At 42.6% G+C, this 20537-nt stretch overlaps 1 protein-coding gene across 3 annotated transcripts in view; it reads right to left on the bottom strand.

Annotated features, from left to right (window-relative positions):
• ABCA1 (ATP binding cassette subfamily A member 1) overlaps positions 1-12449 on the bottom strand; it is a 136964-nt gene extending 124515 nt beyond the window's left edge. For 2 of the 3 annotated variants that reach the window (XM_030859136.3, XM_030859139.3), the window contains exon 1: positions 12178-12391. The gene's annotated coding sequence lies outside the window, so the exon portion shown is untranslated. Of the gene's footprint in view, positions 1-12177 lie in introns of all 3 variants that reach the window. The other variant, XM_030859138.2, reaches the window with a different exon arrangement.
• Positions 12450-20537: the final 8088 nt, after the last annotated feature.

The raw sequence follows: 20537 nt of genomic DNA, 5'->3' as shown, positions 1-20537 counted from the left end.
ACTGGCCCGGTAGACAGAAGGGAGGTTTTGGAGTCAGAGAAAGCAGGTTTTGAATCCTGACTCTGCTCCTCACCTGCTCTGGGACCCTAGGGATTCTGAGTCCCTGTATCCTCTCCATTAAATAGAACAAATAATGTATATAAAATATTTAGCCAGTTCCTGGAACAAAGCAAGTATCCAGCAAACGGCAGCTATTGACAATGATGAGTGCTGCTGACTTCACAGGGTAAAGCATTCATCAAGGACGGGGCACAAAACGGGCAGTTTATTAAAGGAATCTCTCTTCTCCCTTCTTTGTCCACAGACGGCATGATTTCCCCCAAGGGCTTTTCCAGAACACACTGGAACTCTCTGCAGTGCCCAGCTCAGTGGGAGATGTGAAAGGGTTACGCTGGTATCCTCATGCCACTTCTGCCATTGTTGTACCATAAACCCCTGTTTGGGGACCCCACCACCCAGTTACACTATTCTCCCACTCTGGGGGCAGTCAGCTCCTCTGTTCCATGCAGGCCGCCGTCCTCCACATCTTTAGCACCCAGCACAGTTTTCTTCTCCAGCCCACTTCCTCCAGCCTCTAGGTCAATTACCTATTTGCAATCTGGGCCTTCTAATTCCTCCATCTCTTCAGCTCTCCCTACCACGTCCTCCAGTGTACCAACTTCTCAGGTGGTCCCTGCTAAACTGCAAGCCATGTGCAGCAAGCTACGGTGTCTCAACATCTTACCATCCTCTGCCACACTGAGCCCAGAGCCCAGGACCACTTGGTGCTCGGAAACACGTGTGGAATTTGAAAGCCTCTGAAGTCAGACCTCAGGGATGAGAAAAATTAGTTAAATCAGGTTCACCATGTTAATATGTCAGAAATGTCATTGAAATACAGGTTCAGGTAGCCCAAAACCATGACAAAATTTCCAGTTGTGTTCAAAGAAACACAGGTTAAATAGGAGTACATTTAGTTTGGTTTTCCCCAAAGCCACTCTAATTTGTTGGGAAGGACATTCATTTTCATGGACTTCATGTGAGCAAAGGAGAATCTGTAATTTGCCAGACTGAGGCGCTAGAACCCCTGTAAACATGGCAGCAAACAAGTAAACATGCCAGCTAACAAGAATACCTCCCCTAGGGGCTCAGCCACTAATACAGGACTGTCAGCATTGTTCAGGTGCCTTGAACTCTAAACCCAGAGGCTCAAGTCAAGAACTCACTCAATGAAGCATATCAACACCTGGATATAATTTTTCCACCTCAACACTTTATTCCTTTTACTCTTGCCAAAACAAGTTATCTTATCTCCAGGCTCTTTTCCAGTTCTAGCTCGTAGAGTATGTGACCAAACCCAGCAACCTTCTCCAGAACCTCCTCTTTCACCAGCCAGCCAGCTCTTGAGACAGTGCAGGCACAGGTCATGTGTCCGAGATGCCTCTGTCCCTGCAGCCCAGCGGGGACCAGCTGACCAGGTAGGTGAGGATGTAATCAGGACTCCACGGCAGGCACAGAGGTACAGGGTCTAAGCCCCGCCCTTCCAGCTTCATAAATGAACTCCTTCTCTATAACAACCAAAACACACCACTTTGCTGGCTGCCTCACTGAATTAAAGAGGAAAAAGATCACAAGTTTAAACTTACCTACCTGTGATTCTGACAAACAAAAAATGAAGGATGTTAGCCTCTTAAAAACAAATAATGGCAACATGAACTCCATTATTTGAGGTCTGGGAGGATGCTCCCAGAGGAAAATGATCTCTATTATTCCAATATTATCATAATTTTGAGTATTCCTTCTAGAAAGTGCTACTGTCATTAAGATCTGCACAAATCAAATATTTTACGTGCCAGATAAAAAAGTGCTTAAGGAAAGATGAAACTAAACTATTGAGTGGAACTCTTGCTAGCCTCTTTTTTCAACTGCGGTTGACACTGGCATTTAAAAATGCACACACTCTCATTTCCCAAGTGACCGTGTGCTAAGTGTCTACATCAGGTGAGCACAGAGTCCCCAGTGGAGCTCCACCTGAGGACAGAGTGCCTTGCTGGTCTCTGCAGCCTCCAGGGGCATATCCACTCCACTCAATGGCGGCCACTGGAACCTAGCGTCAGACAGCCAAGGAGAAAGCCACACTGTGATCATGTGAAACGCGATTGGAGTTGGAAACTGGAAAATGGCACTAATTCCACTAAATTTGCAAATCCGGCAACAGGACTGACAACTGAATAAACACCACTTGACCAAAGGCTTTCTTTACCTTGAACTCAAGGTCCTTACTATAATTAACACAATCATTAAAGTTAAAAATAAAGAAAAAAGACCTGATAAACTGCCTTTAATCACAATTAATCCTAAATGGCCAAAATTAGCATAGGGTTTGTGTACTTTTACATAAAGGAAACGGTCCCCAGGAAAGACTCAACCTTTAGGACTTCTGTGGAGGTTTCCTTCTGATTTGAAAGGAAATCAGAAGGAAATTACAAGCAAAGAGCAATGTTTATTTAAGAGAGTGAGGGAAAAAAATCCAGTTGAAAAACCTATTAAGATTCAAATTGGACCAACAGACAGAATAAATGAGGTCAGTTCAATATTCAAAGATTCAGTGCCCATTGTAAGCTGAAAGGACAGACTTATAGACCCAATTTCTTTTTTCTCTCCTAAAAGGACACTGTAAATACTACCCTAAATTCTGGTACAGTAGCGAGAAGCCTGGATTAAAGAGGCAAGAAGCTAAGATTTTAAGTTCCAGTTACTGACTGCTGGGGAGTCAATTTAGGTAAGACATTCTACCACTCTGAGCCACAGAACAGAAAACAAGCTTTTATGATAAATAGAGTGGAGTAGAAGATCTTCTGAGTCTAAGAAAACTGCCTGGAGCTTGGGTTTCAGACACGAGTTTGAACCCCCAGCTCTGCCATGATCGAAGCATGTGAACCAGGAACAAATTATTTAACTAGTCTCTGTATCAGGTGCACCATCTGAAAAATGGGGCAACCTCAATATTTCCCCAAATGCAGGAAAGCTACACGAGATGAATTTAAGCAGTACTTAAATTCCACGTAGAGGGTTTTAAGGGATGGACAGGCACAGTATTAAACACTCAATCACACAATGAGAAAACACTCTTTTCAGCACTTCTTTAGCCTTTGTAAAAACTATTACATTAAGGAGAAAGTTTCTGTTTGATCTTCTCTTCAATGTCTCTTTAACACGTGCTTAATTTCCCTTTTTTAACAAAGTGAGAGCAAGTCTCAGAGTCAGTGCCTTTAGAAAGCAAGTTTATTTTATAGACAGACTGTTTAAGAAATAATTTGCTTTCATTCTAATTATTTTAAAAATTACCTTTTATTTGAGACAACTGATATCAGTTTTCAATTTAGAGAACCAATATAAAGTTAACTTTAAAAATATATGTATTGATGATTACAAAAGTGTGAGTCCATTGAAATAATTTGAGGGGCTTACACGCTGCCTACCGCAGGATCCAGTGAGGAGAAAATATGGTAATGCGGGGCAAGGCCTAGCCCACGCCGAGCTCATCTACCCACGGTCGAGGGGCAAAATTTCCGTCAGTGAGGAATCAGAGTAGAGGGTACAGTGCAAACAAAAGCTGACCACGAAGCATGGCTGTGATATTCCAGAACGATGAGAAGCCAAAAAATAGCAGGAAGGGGTTCTTAAAGTAGAAATCAGAGAAAAGAGGAAAACCCATAGAGGGAGAGTCAGTTAACAGATAGTTACTGAGTCAGACTACATGCTCATCACTGGTGAGAAAATCCAGAGCAGTGGATGCCTCTTAAAGTCCAGGACAAAGCTGTCAAAATGGTCAGGCTTATGTCGAAGAACCTTGAATGCCAAGCTAAAGATCATCATGGTGGCAAGTCCTTAAAGTCTTTTGACATTTGTTCGGCACCTAGTATTTACATGGTGTTTGAAAAATATTTGCTGAAGAAATGAATTTCAGTTTAACGGTATTTTTTGTACATTAGCCATAGACAGATACACACACACACACATTTTTAAAATATTATGTCGTCCTCTTCCTTCCTTCGTCCAGTACCAGAGATCACACCTCACCCCAGCTAAGGTAAACTGCCACTTCCATCCCAAGACCCTGCATCTGGGAGTGGAGAAGAGTCTACAGTTCAATCTAAAGCCATCAGTCTGTGGGACTTACTTGGTGGTCCAGCTGGTAAGACTCTGCAGATCCCGCGTGCATGCTGCAACTAAAAGATCCCACATGCCACAACTAAGACCTGGCGCAGCCAAAATAAATAAATAGAGATAGATAGATAGAGAGATAGAGAGATTTAAAAAAAAATAAATAAAGCCATCAGTCTGGGCCTTTACATTCTCTCTGCCTTTCCAAGGAAAGCTGCTGCTTCCATCAATGCTACCTTTTATGTCAAACTTGGATCATCTAAATACCAGATCCAACTGAATTCAAGCTGTCATCCCCTTGGGGACTTGCTTCTTCAAGAAAACAAGCTTGGCTTGACTCTTGGCAAAAACTATTCCCAACCTGGCATCCCACAGAAATTTTGCAAAGCAAGTGTAAATAGGGATATGAAACCCAAACAACTTCTTAGCAGTTCCTTCCCTCCTCCCATGCCTGCCCCAATCCTGAAAACTCTTGCTTCTTTTTCTTCCCCTTCTTCTTCCTTCTAGTCCTAATCTACTATGATCTATGAAACAACTAATTCAGAGCAATGCTTTAGAAAACTTTGTGTCTTGCCCATCTACCCCCAGTGAAAGTCTTCTGAGATATTTAGAAATATTTTCATAAGGTTAATCTAATTCTCATCCTTTCTTGGAGAATGAATGAGTCTTAAAAGTCAGCTTTTTTTTTCCTATCATGTATTGGCTTAACAAGACTGCAATATAAGAAGCAAAACCTATACTCAAAATGGAGATGTCCAGAATGGAGAGTCCAAATGAACATTTTGTTTCAGAGAGATTCTCCAGATGCTGAGTCAGAAATGAGACAAATGTCTCACTGTGTCTCACTACATCATGTTTGTTCCACTGAAATTTATTGAGATCAACCAACCCCTCCTTCCCTTGCATTTTGGATGAAACTCCCCTTTTGGTTCCATGATTCAAGTCTTCATCCACCTAATGCAGAGTAAATAGGCAATTCCAACATCCTCAGGCTTCTACCTTCCTCTCCTCCCACCATCTTCTTTTCTTCCATCATCACTCTCATCAAAACACTCATAAAAAAAAAAAAACCAGAAACAGAACAAAACAAACAAAAACGCTCTTTATGCATTCCCCTGGGTATTTCCATTCCACCTCTCAAAACCCACACGATCTGCTACACTAATGCTGAGCCTGTCCCTCAGGACATTTCTCTGGGCAGCTCCAATCAAAGAATCATCCTTCTTCCTGACTACAGACATAGAGTTAGAGGACGTAAAAGCTTGAATGGCTCTTTAAAAGTCATGTACTCAGCCTCTTTCATCTCATCAACCAAGAAACTATATCTCAGAAAAGTAAAATGACTTGCCCAGGGTCACATGACTCCTTAGTCTGTTTCTCAAACTACATGTGGAATATAATTACGTCAAATTGTATGTAATTATATGTAAAATTTGGAGTGTACATGCCTGTGTATATTTTTTCTTTGGAGAGAATCACAGCTTTCATCATATTCTCTATGTAGTCAAAAATCCTCTCCCAATAATTGATAGCCACTGATTAGTTTTTTTTTGGTTTTTTTTTTTTTTTTTGCGGTAGGCGGGCCTCTCACTGTTGGGGCCTCTCCCGTTGCGGAGCACAGGCTCCGGACACACAAGCTCAGCGGCCATGGCTCACGGGCCCAGCCGCTCCGCGGCATGCGGGATCTTCCCAGACCGGGGCACGAACCCGTGTCCCCTGCATCGGCAGGCGGACTCTCAACCACTGCGCCACCACGGAAGCCCCTGATTAGTTTTTTATATACAAAATTCTTCCTAGGAAGTGTCCCGGACTAAACACCAGTTATCATAAAACATCTTGACTTCAAGACTAGCCAAATAAAATGTTCTGACTTCCAAATGCTTCTTGGAAGTTGGATTTGGCATAGAAAATGTTGCAGTTCTAAACAAATACACACACACAAAAAAAAGAATAAAAGAAAAGATCCTATACATAAAAGGTTATTTTGGGGTTTTTTTAAACTAAATGCTATTTTTAAGTAATTAAATTCTAAACTACTTAGTGAATTATCTCATTCTTATTTTTAAAAAATAAATTAATGTGCAAATAGAAGTAGTTTAATGTGAAATGTCACAGACTACAGCACTTTCTCAAATCACAGCTGCCTCAAGAAGAGAAATGAAGCTGAATGGAGTCAGAATTGTTTGTTCTACAACAAGTAAACTGGCCTAGGTACATACTAATATTTCTCAGTCTGCCATAAACCTAAACTTAACTAGAATTTTTCCTCATATAATTCTATTTCTAGACTACATGAATTTAAAACATTTTATAAAATGTTTTTTGTTTTTTCAGAAAAAGAATCTTTATTTCCAAATGAGCAACTAAACACACAATGGACTCAAATGGCATGTTCCTAAAATTTTCAAACCAAATCCATTTACAAGGCACAGCTTGTCTTGGAATATTTCTGATTTCCTTAGTAAGCACCTTGGTATTACATAAAGGCACTATTTCATACCTACTATGATCTACTAAAAAAACAAGCACTTTCTCATCAACACACTTTTTTCTCCTTTGGATCAATACCACTTCAAAGTTTTTTTAGATTTTACCAAGCATTCTAAGCCTTTTTCAATATTTTCCATTGATAAAAAAGAGGTTTTTTTTACTTCTTTAGTAATTAATACTGTTAAATCTGATAAAATCTTTTTAGTTTTAGATAACTTCACATAAAATGTCCCACATTTTGAAACATAAAGTATTTCAGCCTTTTCAAGTTGTCCAGGTTTTAACTCTTCAAAAGGAATATTTATTAACCAGCTGTTGGTAGGATGGTTGAAGGAGCATAGAACCTTCATACCATTTGGTCGTCCTTTCTTCATTTCTTTATCAATAGGGCTCACCTTTTGAGAGACCTTAGGCATCTGCAATACTGTTTTCTGTAGTTTCGAACATGCTGTCCATTTAAATAGTTCATTAATGACACATTTTTCATCACAAATTATATTTACTTCCAATTTCCGTTCACGCTTTTTCAAAAACTCACAAGAAACTGTTTTATTACTTACTCTTGAAGCAAAATAATCCACCGTTTTGCTGTCCCATGTTTCATCAGGCTCATTCCACTTTACTCCACTAAGGAAAGAATGAACTCCTAGCTTTTCTGTGATTATCCCAACATTTTAATTCATCTTTAGAATATAGAAAACCAACATTAGTTCCCCATTCTCTCTGACTTGTTTAAGTCAGCATTTATTGAATCCCCTTCCATATCAAGGAGGGTGAATTAAGGACTAGGAGAATGAATCAAAGCCCTCCTGGAGAAGCATACACTCAAGAAGAAGACAAATAAATGTGAACTATAACAACAACAACGAAAACAACAACAAAAACACAATTAAACCCATGACATGAATAGTGCTGTGATCCAATCCTATGGGAGCAAAAAAGAAGGGGATAATTAATTTTAACTGTGTTGGCAGGAAGGTGTGAATTCAGGAGAGCTTATGAGAAGGATGGCATTTAAATCAGGTCTTAGAGTAGATTTTCAAAATGGAAAAAGACAGGATTTCAAATTTTCCTTTGTTTTAGGAACCAAGTCTGATGCTCCTCAGAGTAAATGATCTTTGCTTTAATACAGCCTATCGTCTCAACAGAATGCAGAACAACCAAAGGCTCTACCTGAAAGCAATTTCACATGTGAGATTTCCTTCCTCTGGCTTCAGATATTTCCAAAATGTGCGTCTTTAACAACACCTATGCTGGTTACCTACCCAGGGAACTATTTGCGGTCGGAAATATCCAAACGAAAAGTGAGACTCATTTTTTGCCTTTTGCTAGTATTTCATTTGTCAAAACTTTGATATTTTAATGAAGTCCTTACCCTGCTATTAGTAAATTCATGGAAACCAGACTGCCTGGGATGCAGCCCCAGCTCCACTACTAACTTACAAACTCCATGATCAGGCTACTTACCCTGTCTATACTTCAGTTTCCCCATCTGTAATATGAAGATAATAACAGAACCCACCTCATGTGGTTCTCATGAGAATGAACTAAATTATTACGTGTGAAACGCTTGAAACAACACCCAGCATAAGGTAAATCAACAATAATGTAACTTTTTATCAAGAAGAAACCTTTCCTAAGAGTTTATTTCTAAGGTGCTACACCAATTTAATAAGAAAAAGAGTTTCCCATCCTATTTCACTTTTATTAAGCTGACTTTGAAACTGTATGTACTTTCAGAGAAAGATGCCTTAAGAAAAGGCTAAATTCGATTCCTAGACTGTAATGGTAGTAACAGAAAAACGGTTTATTTCAGAAGGTCCAAGACATAATTAGGGGTAAAACAAGCAGAAGTCATATTGTACAATAAACAATTTTAAAAATTCACCAAAATTAAGACTGACAGCTAACTAATAGTTCTCTTCCCTTTTTCTCTCCTTTTATTTATTTATTTATTTATTTATTTATTTATTTATTTATTTATTTGGCTGTGCCAGGTCTTAGTTGCAGCATGTGGGATCTTTAATTGTGGCATATGGGATCTAGTTCCCTGACAGGGGATCAAACCCGGGCCGCCTGCATTGGGAGCTCGGAGTTTTAGCCAGTGGGCCACAGGGAAATCCCTTCCCTTTTTCTTTTGTTCCTTATCCTTTTACAGCCAAATCCTCTGTCTATCCATTTTCTATGCATCACACAGGAAAAGAATTCGAGATCATCGTAGACCTATTCACAAATACTTGACTAAAACGAGAGTAAATTTTTCATTTTAAACCAAGTAAAGAATTAGAGTTGAGCAAATTTTATTGTCTATCCTTTCCATGGTGTTGCAATCCCTACACAACCAAGGTGCCAACAAGCTGAAAAGAACTTGGCTGGCCCACTCATAGCAACAAGGGAAATACAACACAGGCTGCAGATTCTGATAAAGACTAGAGCAGATGAATATACCGGAACTCAGCGAGCATCCTCACAAAGTGCTCTGCCCATGGCAACTGAAATTGTACCACCTCACTGCTTAGTGTGGGAGTCAAAGAAATCTGGGGCTCACTGGCTGGGTTCAAAACTTAGCTCTGCCACTTGCAAGCTGTGTGGCTGGGGACATGTTAGTTACCCTCTCTGTTTCTCAGTCTGCAAAATAGGGATAATAAGTGGATTTGTTGTAAAAATTAAAATAGTATTTGAAAAACATTTGTATCAGTACTTGGCACCTGGTGCTATTTAACAGTGTCTATTAAATAAATATTGCAATAACTTTGGCACTTATGATTATTTCCACATGCAAATATGAAGAAGGTTTCAGTTTCAGTGTAGCCCCTCTCCCAGAATAGTTAAATTAAAACAAATTTTCAGCAAGATCTTTAAAATTTGATACTGAGGTAATTGACCATAAGGAGCATTATACTCTTCATTATTCCTTTAACATCCAGATAGTAAATAAAAATGTATTTGGATTCGAGAGTATTTTAGAAATGTAAAAATCACACATCTATTGGTGTTTTCTAGATTCTAAAAAAAGTTCATAATTAAGGAGTCTAAGATAATGTCCATTTATCTTAGGAGCTAAAAATTAAAATAGCAAAGATATTTACAATCACTCTGAATACAGCATAAGCAACTTGGTTTATGGGAAGGAAGATCCCCTAAAAAAATTTTTGATGGAAAAATATTCCAACTTCTCTCCATATAAGGTAAATACTACAGAAGATAATAAAAAGCTGTGTTGCTGAGTTTCATTCGGTTTCATTCATTTTTAATAACGTAAGCATTAAGGTTTCCTAGAGCAGAGGTTGAAAACAACCAATCCTTAATCACCCTTTTCCAATCCTAAGCTACTGTCTTACACTGTCTCACATGAACTGTAAATATGCCCTAAGTCAAAAGGTGTCCAGGGTCCCTTACAGGCCTCTATTTAGATGTAAACTGAGGGTTGATTTCAAATGCTCATCTGGAGGGGAGACACATATCACAGGTATTCCCTTCACAATCAGATATGTCATTCTGAACACTAGGCTGGTCCCTGCAAGGCGGCTAATGAATTACTCTGAGTACAGTAGAAATTCTTACCCCTTAAATAAACTGTGGTCATCGAAGCCTGGTCACTGATTCTACTGCTTTTTCTCGAGTAAATACTAATGTGTTCTGTGTATCCAGTGTTTTCCCAAAACTCTATCATAAATTAATGCATAAAGCATTAAAGCTCCTATAAAAGGAGCACTTGGGGAACAAGCTGACAATGAAAACTTTGTACTTGAAAATTATTATACCATCAGAAGAGGTTCTACTCCGGAAACTTCTCCATGCTTTCACACTTTCTTGCATTTGGGAGAAATGCCTCAAGAGAACGATATGAACAAAAGAAAGCCTCCGTTAATTTGTGGTAGGTATGAGGAAGATGGGCTGAAATATTAATAAAAGGGGAAATGAGAAACTAAGTACTTTTTTAGTTGGGATTTAAATTTTGTCTGAAAAGCAGATCAAAACTTGGGTTTGGGTCCCAAACTATTGTTAAAAGAACCAGTAAAACTCTGCTTTTGAACTTGCAAAATTTTGTGAGGTGTTCTTTGTGGGGAGGTGGGGACCGGGCCTTAGAAAGTGACTTGCTGATTTTCATCACCAAAGAATTTTTTTAAATATCAAATTTGTCCTCTATTATATTAATGTATATACTACTCGCTCAGTTTGTTGTGTCACTGAAAAGTGTTGGTTTTAAAAGCTGATGGTATCGCTTTTGTAGTGCTGCATTTCTTTCTCTCTCCCTTTTTCTTTCTCTCTCCTTATTTTCTTTTATCTTGTTTATTCCCTTCTTTTTGATAAGTGTTGAAAAAGAGGCACCTACACACAACCCTGGCACTGGCCCACGCCCCAAGAACCTTCCATTTAGCAACGCTCTGGGAGTTAGGAACCATTGTAACAAAACAGAATCAGACGCGCTTTCTTTCGCCTGTTCCCCAGGTTTCCTCCCAGTATGCAAACACCCGTCTTCACTGCATCTCGGTCAGGAACCCTCGAGCGACAACGCCTCGTACAGCCCGGCCTCACTCCGGCCAAGGAGCCGATTCCCAGGCCACCCGGCCAGGAGGCGCTGTGGATCAGTCCCCCCGTGGCCACCCGTAGCCGGCGCCCAGCCATCCCTCCCCCCACCGCGGAGCGCAGCCCGCCAGCGGAGCTGCGAGCTCTGCACCGCCCGCCGGGGTTACTCTCGGTCATTCCGCTACACCATCTCGCCCCAGCTTCCCCATCCGTGCCCGGCCTGAGGCTGCCCCAAGAGACAAGCAGCAAAGGGCAGGAAGATGGGGGACAGGGGAATGGGCACCTCAGCTCCAGGTTTCCTCAGGCCCTCCTTCTAAGTCTAACGTTTTTTAAAGAAACAGAACTCTCGTCGCCCCAGCTGCGTCAGGAAACCAGCTCCGGGGAGCGTACGGAGAGCGTAGAAAGGACCCAAACAAAGCCCCCGAGGCCTCAAATGAGCACTAGCGCTATAGACCCGGTTTGGTGCACCTCCTAGTCGCGTTCTTGGAGAACAAGAACGCGCCGCTCCAGTCCGGGGGCGCAGGGGACCGATCCTCAGACCAGAGTCCAACTAGCAAGAACGGAGTGGAGACTGAGGACTAGCATTTGTCCGGGTGGGCGCCGGCCGACCCGCAGCCAGAAAGGATTCCAGCCGGCTCAGGCGCTTCCAAACAAAGGGAAGAGCTCAGTGCCAGACCTGCCACTCTCCCCACTCCGGCTGCAGCGCCCCCAGAACCACCAGGAGCCCCCGATTCCACTGCGCCCCAGGTACTGCGCTCGGGTCTCCGCGCCCAAAGATGCTCCCCGCGCTCCACCGCCGGGCGAACCCTGAGCACAGCGGCGCCGCGTCTTAGGTCGCCAGAGCTCGTCCTAGGACGTCCCCCCCCTTTTACGCCCCCCCCATTTGCGCTGCAGGAGGTGGGGACGTGGGGGGGTTCGCACTAAAGTCCCCGAAACCCAGCGCTTCTCAAAGTCTCCTCGGCCCTGAAACAAAACAATAACCCCAGCCCAAGTTTCTGGAGAGCCTCTTACCTGTTTTCCACTTTTTGTTTCCGGCTCTTTCCCCCACCCCTTGAAAAACCCTTCTGGGAAAGAAGTGGGGGAAAGGGAGCAAAGCGCCGCGAGAAATGGGCTGTGGCGGCGCTGGTCACGCGGCGCCCCCTGTTCTGCCCACCTGCGCCCGCGGAGAGAGGTGTCGGCGCCGCTCCTCCGGCCCCGGCCGCACTCACTCTTCCTCAGAATTACCGGGGTTTTGCCGCGACTAGTTCCTTTTATAGATTCCGCTGCGCTGAGCGCAGGGGTTACTATCGGTCAAAGCCTGTTCTCTCCCTCCTTCCCCGCCCCCTTTCCCGGCCTCTGTTTATGTAGTTCAGTCACTCAGCAGAAAGCACGTGGAGCCGCGCCCCGCCCCTTAAACGGGCGACGTCCTGCAGCGCGCGGGGTTGCGGGCGGAGGGTGCTGGTGGGGGTCCGCGCCCCTCGCCCCTGCCGGGACGGCCAGCACAGGACCAGCGGCAAACGCAGGGCTTGGGGCTGCGCCTAACAGAGACTCTTATCCAGGTTCAGGGCAGCGAACAGCACGAGTGGACATCGCTTCCTCTAAACTCTTGCTTTCAGCAATTTGTGTTTCCTTTGTTCATTTACTCAGTCAGAGGGACTTAGGGGGCTGAGGGAGGAGGAGGAAGGGGAAGAGACCGCGAGGCTGCAACCCCTCGGGATGCCAACCCTTTAGTCTTTTTTTCCTTTCAAGTGCCCAGGGTGTGGGAGAGGGTGGATAGTCCTCTGGACTTGGCTGGTGGTGTTTTCCACGACAAACCCTGACTTTGGAATTCAAGAGGCGACTTACTGCCTTTGGGGTTCCCAGCCTGGGCCTCCCAGATCCCCGGGAGGACCCCTGAAAAGCGTCTTGCTCCTTCTCTTAGCAAACTGGGTGGAGGAGAAAGGCCACAAAAAACCGAGCAATGTGGACCAGCCCCCTTTTTATTTTCATCATATTGGTCAGCGTCCTAGTGATAGATACACATGGCTTGTATTTAGGTTTCTACAGATTCGCAAAGTGCAGCTAGAGAATCGCAGTCTTGTAAAATTACATAACCATTCCAGTTCTCCAACTTCTTCCTCTGGCTTTGGCTTTGACAATCAGGAGCAAGACGGCCCACCACATTTGAGGAACAGAAGCAAGAGTACAAATGGAGGCCCACATACTTCAAGTCCAAATATTTAACTTATAAATCAAGCCAACCAACTGTAAAACAAGTTTCTCCTACCTGACAAAGATACCTTTGGAGCAAACTGGAAGGGAGGATTCACATTCAGACTCCTCACCCTTTGACTTAAGTTTTGTCAAGAAAGTAGTGGAGTGGGAGAGCTGGCCCCCAGCCAACTTCTCTTCCCACCCCCAGCTCCATCATATTCCAGAAGAACCTCCAGGTGTGCACGTGGGCCCCTAGGTGCACAAGCCCCTCCATGCTACAGTCCAGGCTATGATTTGAACCCAGGTCCACATGTCAGTGGTTCTGTCAACACTCAGGACGGATCCAGGGAGGGGGCCCATGCAAGCCCTGGAAGTGCACTTAGGGGCCTTACTGCAAGGAATTCTGGGGTCCCGGCAACTCATAATTGTGGTGGCCTGGCCCCTAGGTCCTGTGGACTCTTCACGCTTAGGAAGGGATGAGGTTTGAGGCAGGCCACAGCCAAGCCTTCTGCAGCCCAGGGCCCACGAGAGGAGTCCCTCTTGCCTGGGTCAAAGGACAACCCTGGTCAAGAGAATGGGTTCTGGGGTCAAATTTGACTGAACCACATGATCCACAACTTTCTGCCTCCATTTCTTTGTCCATAAAACAGAATATATATGCTCTCCCTGCCTCACAGGGGTTTTCTGAAAGCGCATTTTGTTCATTTGAGCTCCTGGGAAGAATGGCACTGTAAACAAAGAGGGTGTTGGTAGCTGACTATTGATGTCATTTTCTGGTACCAGAAAATGGCCTATAAAGATTGTCCCATGCCAAAATTTTAAAACTCCAGGTCTAGCCAAGAGCTCAAAGTAATCGTTCTGACCCTCTGGATATAAAGGAACGCTCCTGGAGGAGGTGTTACCATTCCAAGTGTGACTTATGGAAGTGCTTATGTCTATCTGACTCTCCACTCCCTGCCCACCCACCCCACCATCCACCTATCACAGTGCTTGAAATCCCACCACCAAAAGCATTCTTTCTGTAACTGAAGGCTATAGTTCTCAAGAGCACCCCCTACTAAAGTAATCCCTCAGATTGTTCTCTTGGGGAATGGGTGACAGTAAGTTCTGTACAAATGAGACAAAGATAGACTGTTGGAGAAAGGAGATGAGGCCAAGAAGGAGATGAAAGCCCCAGAGAGGACAGCCATTGATTCTGAATACACAGGTCTATGGCCCCAACGCCAAATGTGATCATTTTTAACTAAGAACAACCTATGGTATCAAGAATCTGCTCACCTCTGCAATGAATACATGAACACACCATAATGTCTGAAATATGCTTATTAGTCGTGTTGATTTCTACCAGTAAAAGAGCCCAAATCCCCAAAAAGTCTAAGTGATTTGGCCAAGGGACACAAGGACCTAAGTCTGCTGACACCAAGCCCACAACTTTGCAAGTACGACAGGCTCACATGACAAAAATACTGAATTCCAAAAGTTAGAGGTTAAGAGAATGTGTCCCTTGAGAAAGTGTAAAAGCATGAATTCTCTCCCTTGAATGTCACAGGTCGATTTGTTCCAGAGTATGCTTCAGGGAGCTTTCCTCCAAGTCCTTCAATTCCTGCTAACACCAACACCAACACCAACACTCTAGGTCCCCACCCTAGCTGACCCTTTCCAAACAAGTGGAATGGCCCTTCTTTGTTGCTGTGGCTCCGGAGAAGCTGATTCTGTCAATGTAGCCTGGGTGTCTTGAAGTTCTATTCTGAGATGACCCTGGAATCTTTTAACTACAGAATTCAGGCAGCTGTGGCCTTGGAGACCCTGCTAGAGGTCATGAAGCTACAGATTTTCATTCTGTTGAGACTTTTAAATTAGGGATTACCTAAAAGGTTTTGCTTGGAAATTGCTTTGGTATATAATATCTGTTAACTTGTCTACATAAATGTACATGCACACATTATTTAAATATAAATGATTTTCACCACACATGTGTATAGCATACTGTTTGATTCCTGGAAACTCTGAAAAAAAATAGAGTATTACAGGAAGTCAATGAAGAATAGAACAGAAAATACTCTAAAAATAACTTCTCAAGCAGAATTTGTTACAATTAAGACCTAATAGCTGGACTTTTTGAGAATTCCTGGAGAACGACAGGTACCTCGAAATTAAAGAAAAAAAATAGGTAATCCTTCTTTCATGTAAAGTGGAATAAAAGGACCTACAGTTCATATTTGAGTCAGTTTAATTCCAATTCATGGTTAGAAACAAATTCTCAAGCTATAGATATTCAAACAAACAAACAAAACATACAAGGAATCACCATTATTTGTGGAGTAAACCATGTATTGCATAGGCTTTCAGTACCTACAAATTCAATATAATTGGACCAATGCAATCCCCTTCTTTATTAATGTGACTCCTATTGACATGTAGCAACATTCAAAAACATTACTGCTTCTGGACTTGAGTAGGATGTTTGTTCTGCTTCTCATTGGGATCAGCAAGTTAGTCTGGATTATAGACAGACGTATTCCCCTGAATTACTAGTTGATCAATGAGCTATAATTCTTTTTAAAAGCCAGCCATCCAACCTGCCTCCCTTCAAGCTCTCCTGCCTTTAACAGCCAAACTGCTGAAAAGATTTCATCTGTTATCCCTCCCTTTTATTTGTTCTCCAGCCCATTTCAGGCAAACTCTGGCCCCCACCACTCTCCAGATTCATTAATGACCTCCTTAAAAAGAGAGAGAGGGGTATATGTGCTTTCTTTCTTATCATTATAAAATATTTTCATGTAGAAAAACAGAAAAATACCTCAAGTGCAGAAAGACTGCTGAATGGGTAACGCTGATGACCTCCTTTAAGTCCCTGGGCTACCTGATCTCTGATATTTGACACTACCCACCACACCTTCCTTCCTGAAACAAGTTCATCTCTTTTATTTCCTGAATCTGGTTCTCTTCTGACCCTCCTGCCTCCTTAACGACTCTTTTCCTGACTCCTCTGTCCTTGTATAATGTCTCCTAATACTGGTTTTCTCTTTTTACTTTTACATGATCCACTCCCCTTGGCTTCACGTAAACCCTGTGTCGCCAGCTGTCATCTCCTTGCTGGGCTCTGGGATGGTACGCCCCCCATACATGGTGGGGCATCCAGTGGGACCAGTGGTGTGCTCGCTGCAGCTCAGAACTGCTGACTGTGTATGTATATCTCTTCCCGATTCTGCACTAAGTGACTTCCACAGGGTGAGCTTAAAATCAGCCCATGGTTTGGAATATTAACACCATCGAAATCTGATACAGTCAGGGCTTTCTTTTCTTCCTTTTATTTTATTCTTTCTTTCTTTCTTTCTTCCTTTCTTCCTTCCTTCCTTCCTTTCTTTCTTTCTTCCTTTCTTTTCTTTCTCTCTTTCTCTTTCTTCTCTCTTCTTTCTCTCTCTCTCTTTCTTTCTCTTCTTTTGGAAAGCCAATTTTAACATTTACCACCACAACACTGAATAGGACATTCTGCAACTAAACCCCATACTTATTTTTTTTATCTTCCCTTTAAATCTCCGCCCTCCATATGCATCTTATGATTTAATTTCATTTAATGACATCCTCATCCACACATTGTGGGAAATCAGAGTCATACTTGTTTGACTTTTCATCTCTCTGACCTCATCTTTCTCTTCTCATCCTAAAAAGCACCCAAGTCAGGCCAATTGAATCTCCTAAATACCTCTTAAATCTGTCCCTTACTCTCCATCCCCACTTGTCTAAATCCAAGCCAAAGGACTGGGAAACCTCCAAATTGCTATTCCTGTCTTTAGTTTCTTCCTCTTCCTATTTATCTTTCCTACCACAATGGAGTGATTTTTGCTTGAAGGGAAAAAAGCTAAGCAAGCCAACACAAAAACAAAAAGCATCTAATCATATCTTTCTCCCGTTCAAAACTTCCTATGGTTCTCCATTGCTTCCAAAGAAACAATCCCTCAAAGTCCGTTAAGAAAACCTACAAAGATCTTTGCAAACATGACACAAAAGGCCTTTGAAGCCTCCTCCATCCCCCCATCCCTATCTACCCACTCCCCCTTCCACAAACTTTCTGCATCTCTGCTCATGTAGTTTCCCTACTTGGAAATCCTTCTCATCTCCACCCCTGTCCTCCTGTGTAAGATTATTGAAGGAGAGGGATGGGATTAAATGACTAACTCTGCTGTGCTATTATTCAAGAAGCAGGAGGGACAGAGAAGAGAGAGGATTAGAGTTCATTAGATAAAAAGAAATGGGGTAGAGGGTAGATGAGAGAGAGAGAGAGAGAGAGAAATATTATAGGCAGATATTTTTTAAGTACTCAAATTAATAGGCAAATACCCTTAATTAATAGGGCAGACAGTACCCTTAAATTTGAAAAGAAAATAATTGGACTCGGGATTAAAAGAAATCAAGCATTTATTGTAACAGAAGTGATGTATCTGCATTTTTCTCTCCTTACTCAGAGTGCTTTTTTGACACTTGTTAAGAATCCATATTCCTGGCTGTGATTTCTGGGATGAGGGACTGTTATTTCTTAGCCAGGAGCTTTCCTTCTCTCTGACATATTAATAAGAGGATAAGTCATTAAAAAACAAAGAAAGCCTAGGAAATGTTCCAGATTTCCCTTTTCTTTGGGGCCGCTAGAGAGGCAAGCCTCTCTTTTTCCTCTTCAGCATTTTGGAGATGATTCCTTCTGTAGTGCATGGTCTTCCCTTTGTTGTTGTCCCCTTGGTGTTCTGGTGTTGGTTTGACTCGTCCCTGCACCAGTGCCCTTCATAGCTTCTACAACGAATGTTTGTGCCCCCTCAAAGACAACACTGTCTAGCTGTTGTGCTGTGACCAGGCCATGGAAGCAGGCCTTCATTTCCCTTCTTCATTGCCATGCTTCCAGTGACTAATGCTGTCCAGTGAAATCTGAGCAATTTCTTAGCTTGGTTACTTGTCCTGGAAACCTACCCGTGAAGAAACATCCACGGTATGTAAATTAGTGGGGATGGGCTCCATTCCCAGAGGCCTGGGGCTTCCCACAGGTCAGTTTAGCTGACCCTAAAGCTGGTTCCTCTGGATTGGCTCCGTTACCCAACAAAGCTCAGCAGGAAGTCCCCACATCTGGCTGCTTACTGCTGGGGATGGGAGGCCCTCAACACACTACTAGAATGAGAAAAGACAGCTCAATGGAGGGCCCAGTCCTGACATATAAGGAAATAAACTGAGAGGTTAAGGAAAACGGAGAGTGATGTAAAAGTGAAGATCATAAAAACTGAGGGTGGGGCTTCCCTGGTAGCGCAGTGGTTGAGAGTCCGCCTGCCAATGCAGGGGACACGGGTTCCTGCCCCGGTCCGGGAGGATCCCGCGTGCCGCGGAGCGGCTGGGCCCGTGAGCCATGGCCGCTGGGCCTGCGCGTCCGGAGCCTGTGCTCCGCAACGGGAGAGGCCACAACAGTGAGAGGCCCGCATACCGCAAAAAAAAAAAAAAAAAAACTGAGGGCGTTAGTGGCGTGTGAATGGCCCCAACATTCTGACAGGCAACGTAGCAACATGTGTTAAGAGCTATTGACCCACTAATTTTACTTGGAGGAATTTACCCTAAGGAAATATCCAAAAATATGGTCAAAGACTTATATTCAAAATGTTTGTACTATGTTATCTCCAGGAGTGAACATTTTTAAAATAGTAAATCATCTAATGGTTAATGGTTATTAATCATCTAAGATTCTAAAATAAATTCTGGTAGACTCATATGATTGAATTCTATGTGTAGTCATCAAAAATAAAAATAATGTTGTCAAAGGTAGTGATATGCGAAACAACTCATGATAAATGTTAACTGAAAAAAGCAAAGCTATAGCTATGTGTATATATGATTTATATTCCATAAAAATAGTTAGCAGTGTATTTGTAGTCTTTTTCATTGACTATATGTGTATAGAAAAGAATGGAAAGAATGCCACCTAAAAGTTAACAGCTATTTTCTGTGGATGGTGGGATTAGGATTAATTTTTTCATACATGTCTGTATTTTACAAAATTTCTAGGATAAGCATATGGTACTTTTTACCTAAGAAAAATGGCATTAAGAAGAGAGTTTGTAGATTAGTAGTGAGAGGGGATAGTTCACAACTGCAGAAAAGCAAACCATAAATCACCACATGGAAACAGTAAAACCTGACATATTTTAGAAGAATGCATACACAGTAACAAAGAACAGAAGAGAATATGGAGAGATGAAATTGTTAAGACAGCTAGAACTTTTTGGTGAGTAGGTTTATAAATTTTTTAAAAAAGTGAGAGGATTTAAAACCAATCCTAGGAGGCCATTGCTAAGTGAAAACTCCTTATTTGTACAACATGTCTGTGTGTCCTTGGGCATGTTACTTCACCTCTCTGTGCCTCAGTTTACTCATCTATCAAATGGAAGTAATAGTAGAAACTACCTTATAGGGTTATCTACGGGTATTAAATGAGCTAGTACATGTGAAGTGCTTGTACTGTGCCTGGCATGTGGTAAGTGCTCAATAAAAGACAGCTGTTGGGGCTTCCCTGGCGGCGCAGTGGTTGAGAGTCCGCCTGCCGATGCAGGGGACACGGGTTCATGCCCCGGTCCGGGAAAATCCCACATGCCGCGGAGCGGCTGGGCCCGTGAGCCATGGCTGCTGGGCCTGCGCGTCCGGCGCCTGTGCTCCACAATGGGAGAGTCCACAGCAGTGAGAGGCCCGCGTACCGCAAAAAAAAAAAAAAAGAAGACAGCTGTTGTTGGGAATTCCCTGGCGGTCCAGTGGTTAGGACTCCGTGCTTCCACTGCAGGGGGCACGGGTCCAATCCCGCATGCCCCGAGGCGTGGCCAAAATAAATTAATAAATAAAAGACTGCTGTTGTTATTATTAATGCCATTTATTATGTTACTATACTATTATTCCAAACAACAATATAACCTTTCCTCAATGTCCAATAATAACTTAATAAATATGACTTTTTTCAAAAATTCCAATCTGTGGATTTTTTAATTGATATTGTCAATTAGATTAACCAGTATAAACTACCTTGCCAGCCTAGAGTTCAAATACGGTCATATCTCTTTTTCATCTTTTATTTAATTACTCAAATCCCCACTTGCCTACCTATTAGCAGGAAATCCAATATCTCTTTCTTGAGATTTCCTTCCTCCCCTCCCTCCCTCTGAACTGCCTAAGAGCCCTGG

This window comes from Globicephala melas, chromosome 6 (assembly GCF_963455315.2).
Source record: "Globicephala melas chromosome 6, mGloMel1.2, whole genome shotgun sequence".
Lineage (NCBI taxonomy): Eukaryota > Metazoa > Chordata > Mammalia > Artiodactyla > Delphinidae > Globicephala > Globicephala melas.
Note: the sequence above shows the minus strand (reverse complement) of the source record. Positions and strands in the feature narration are given on the sequence as shown.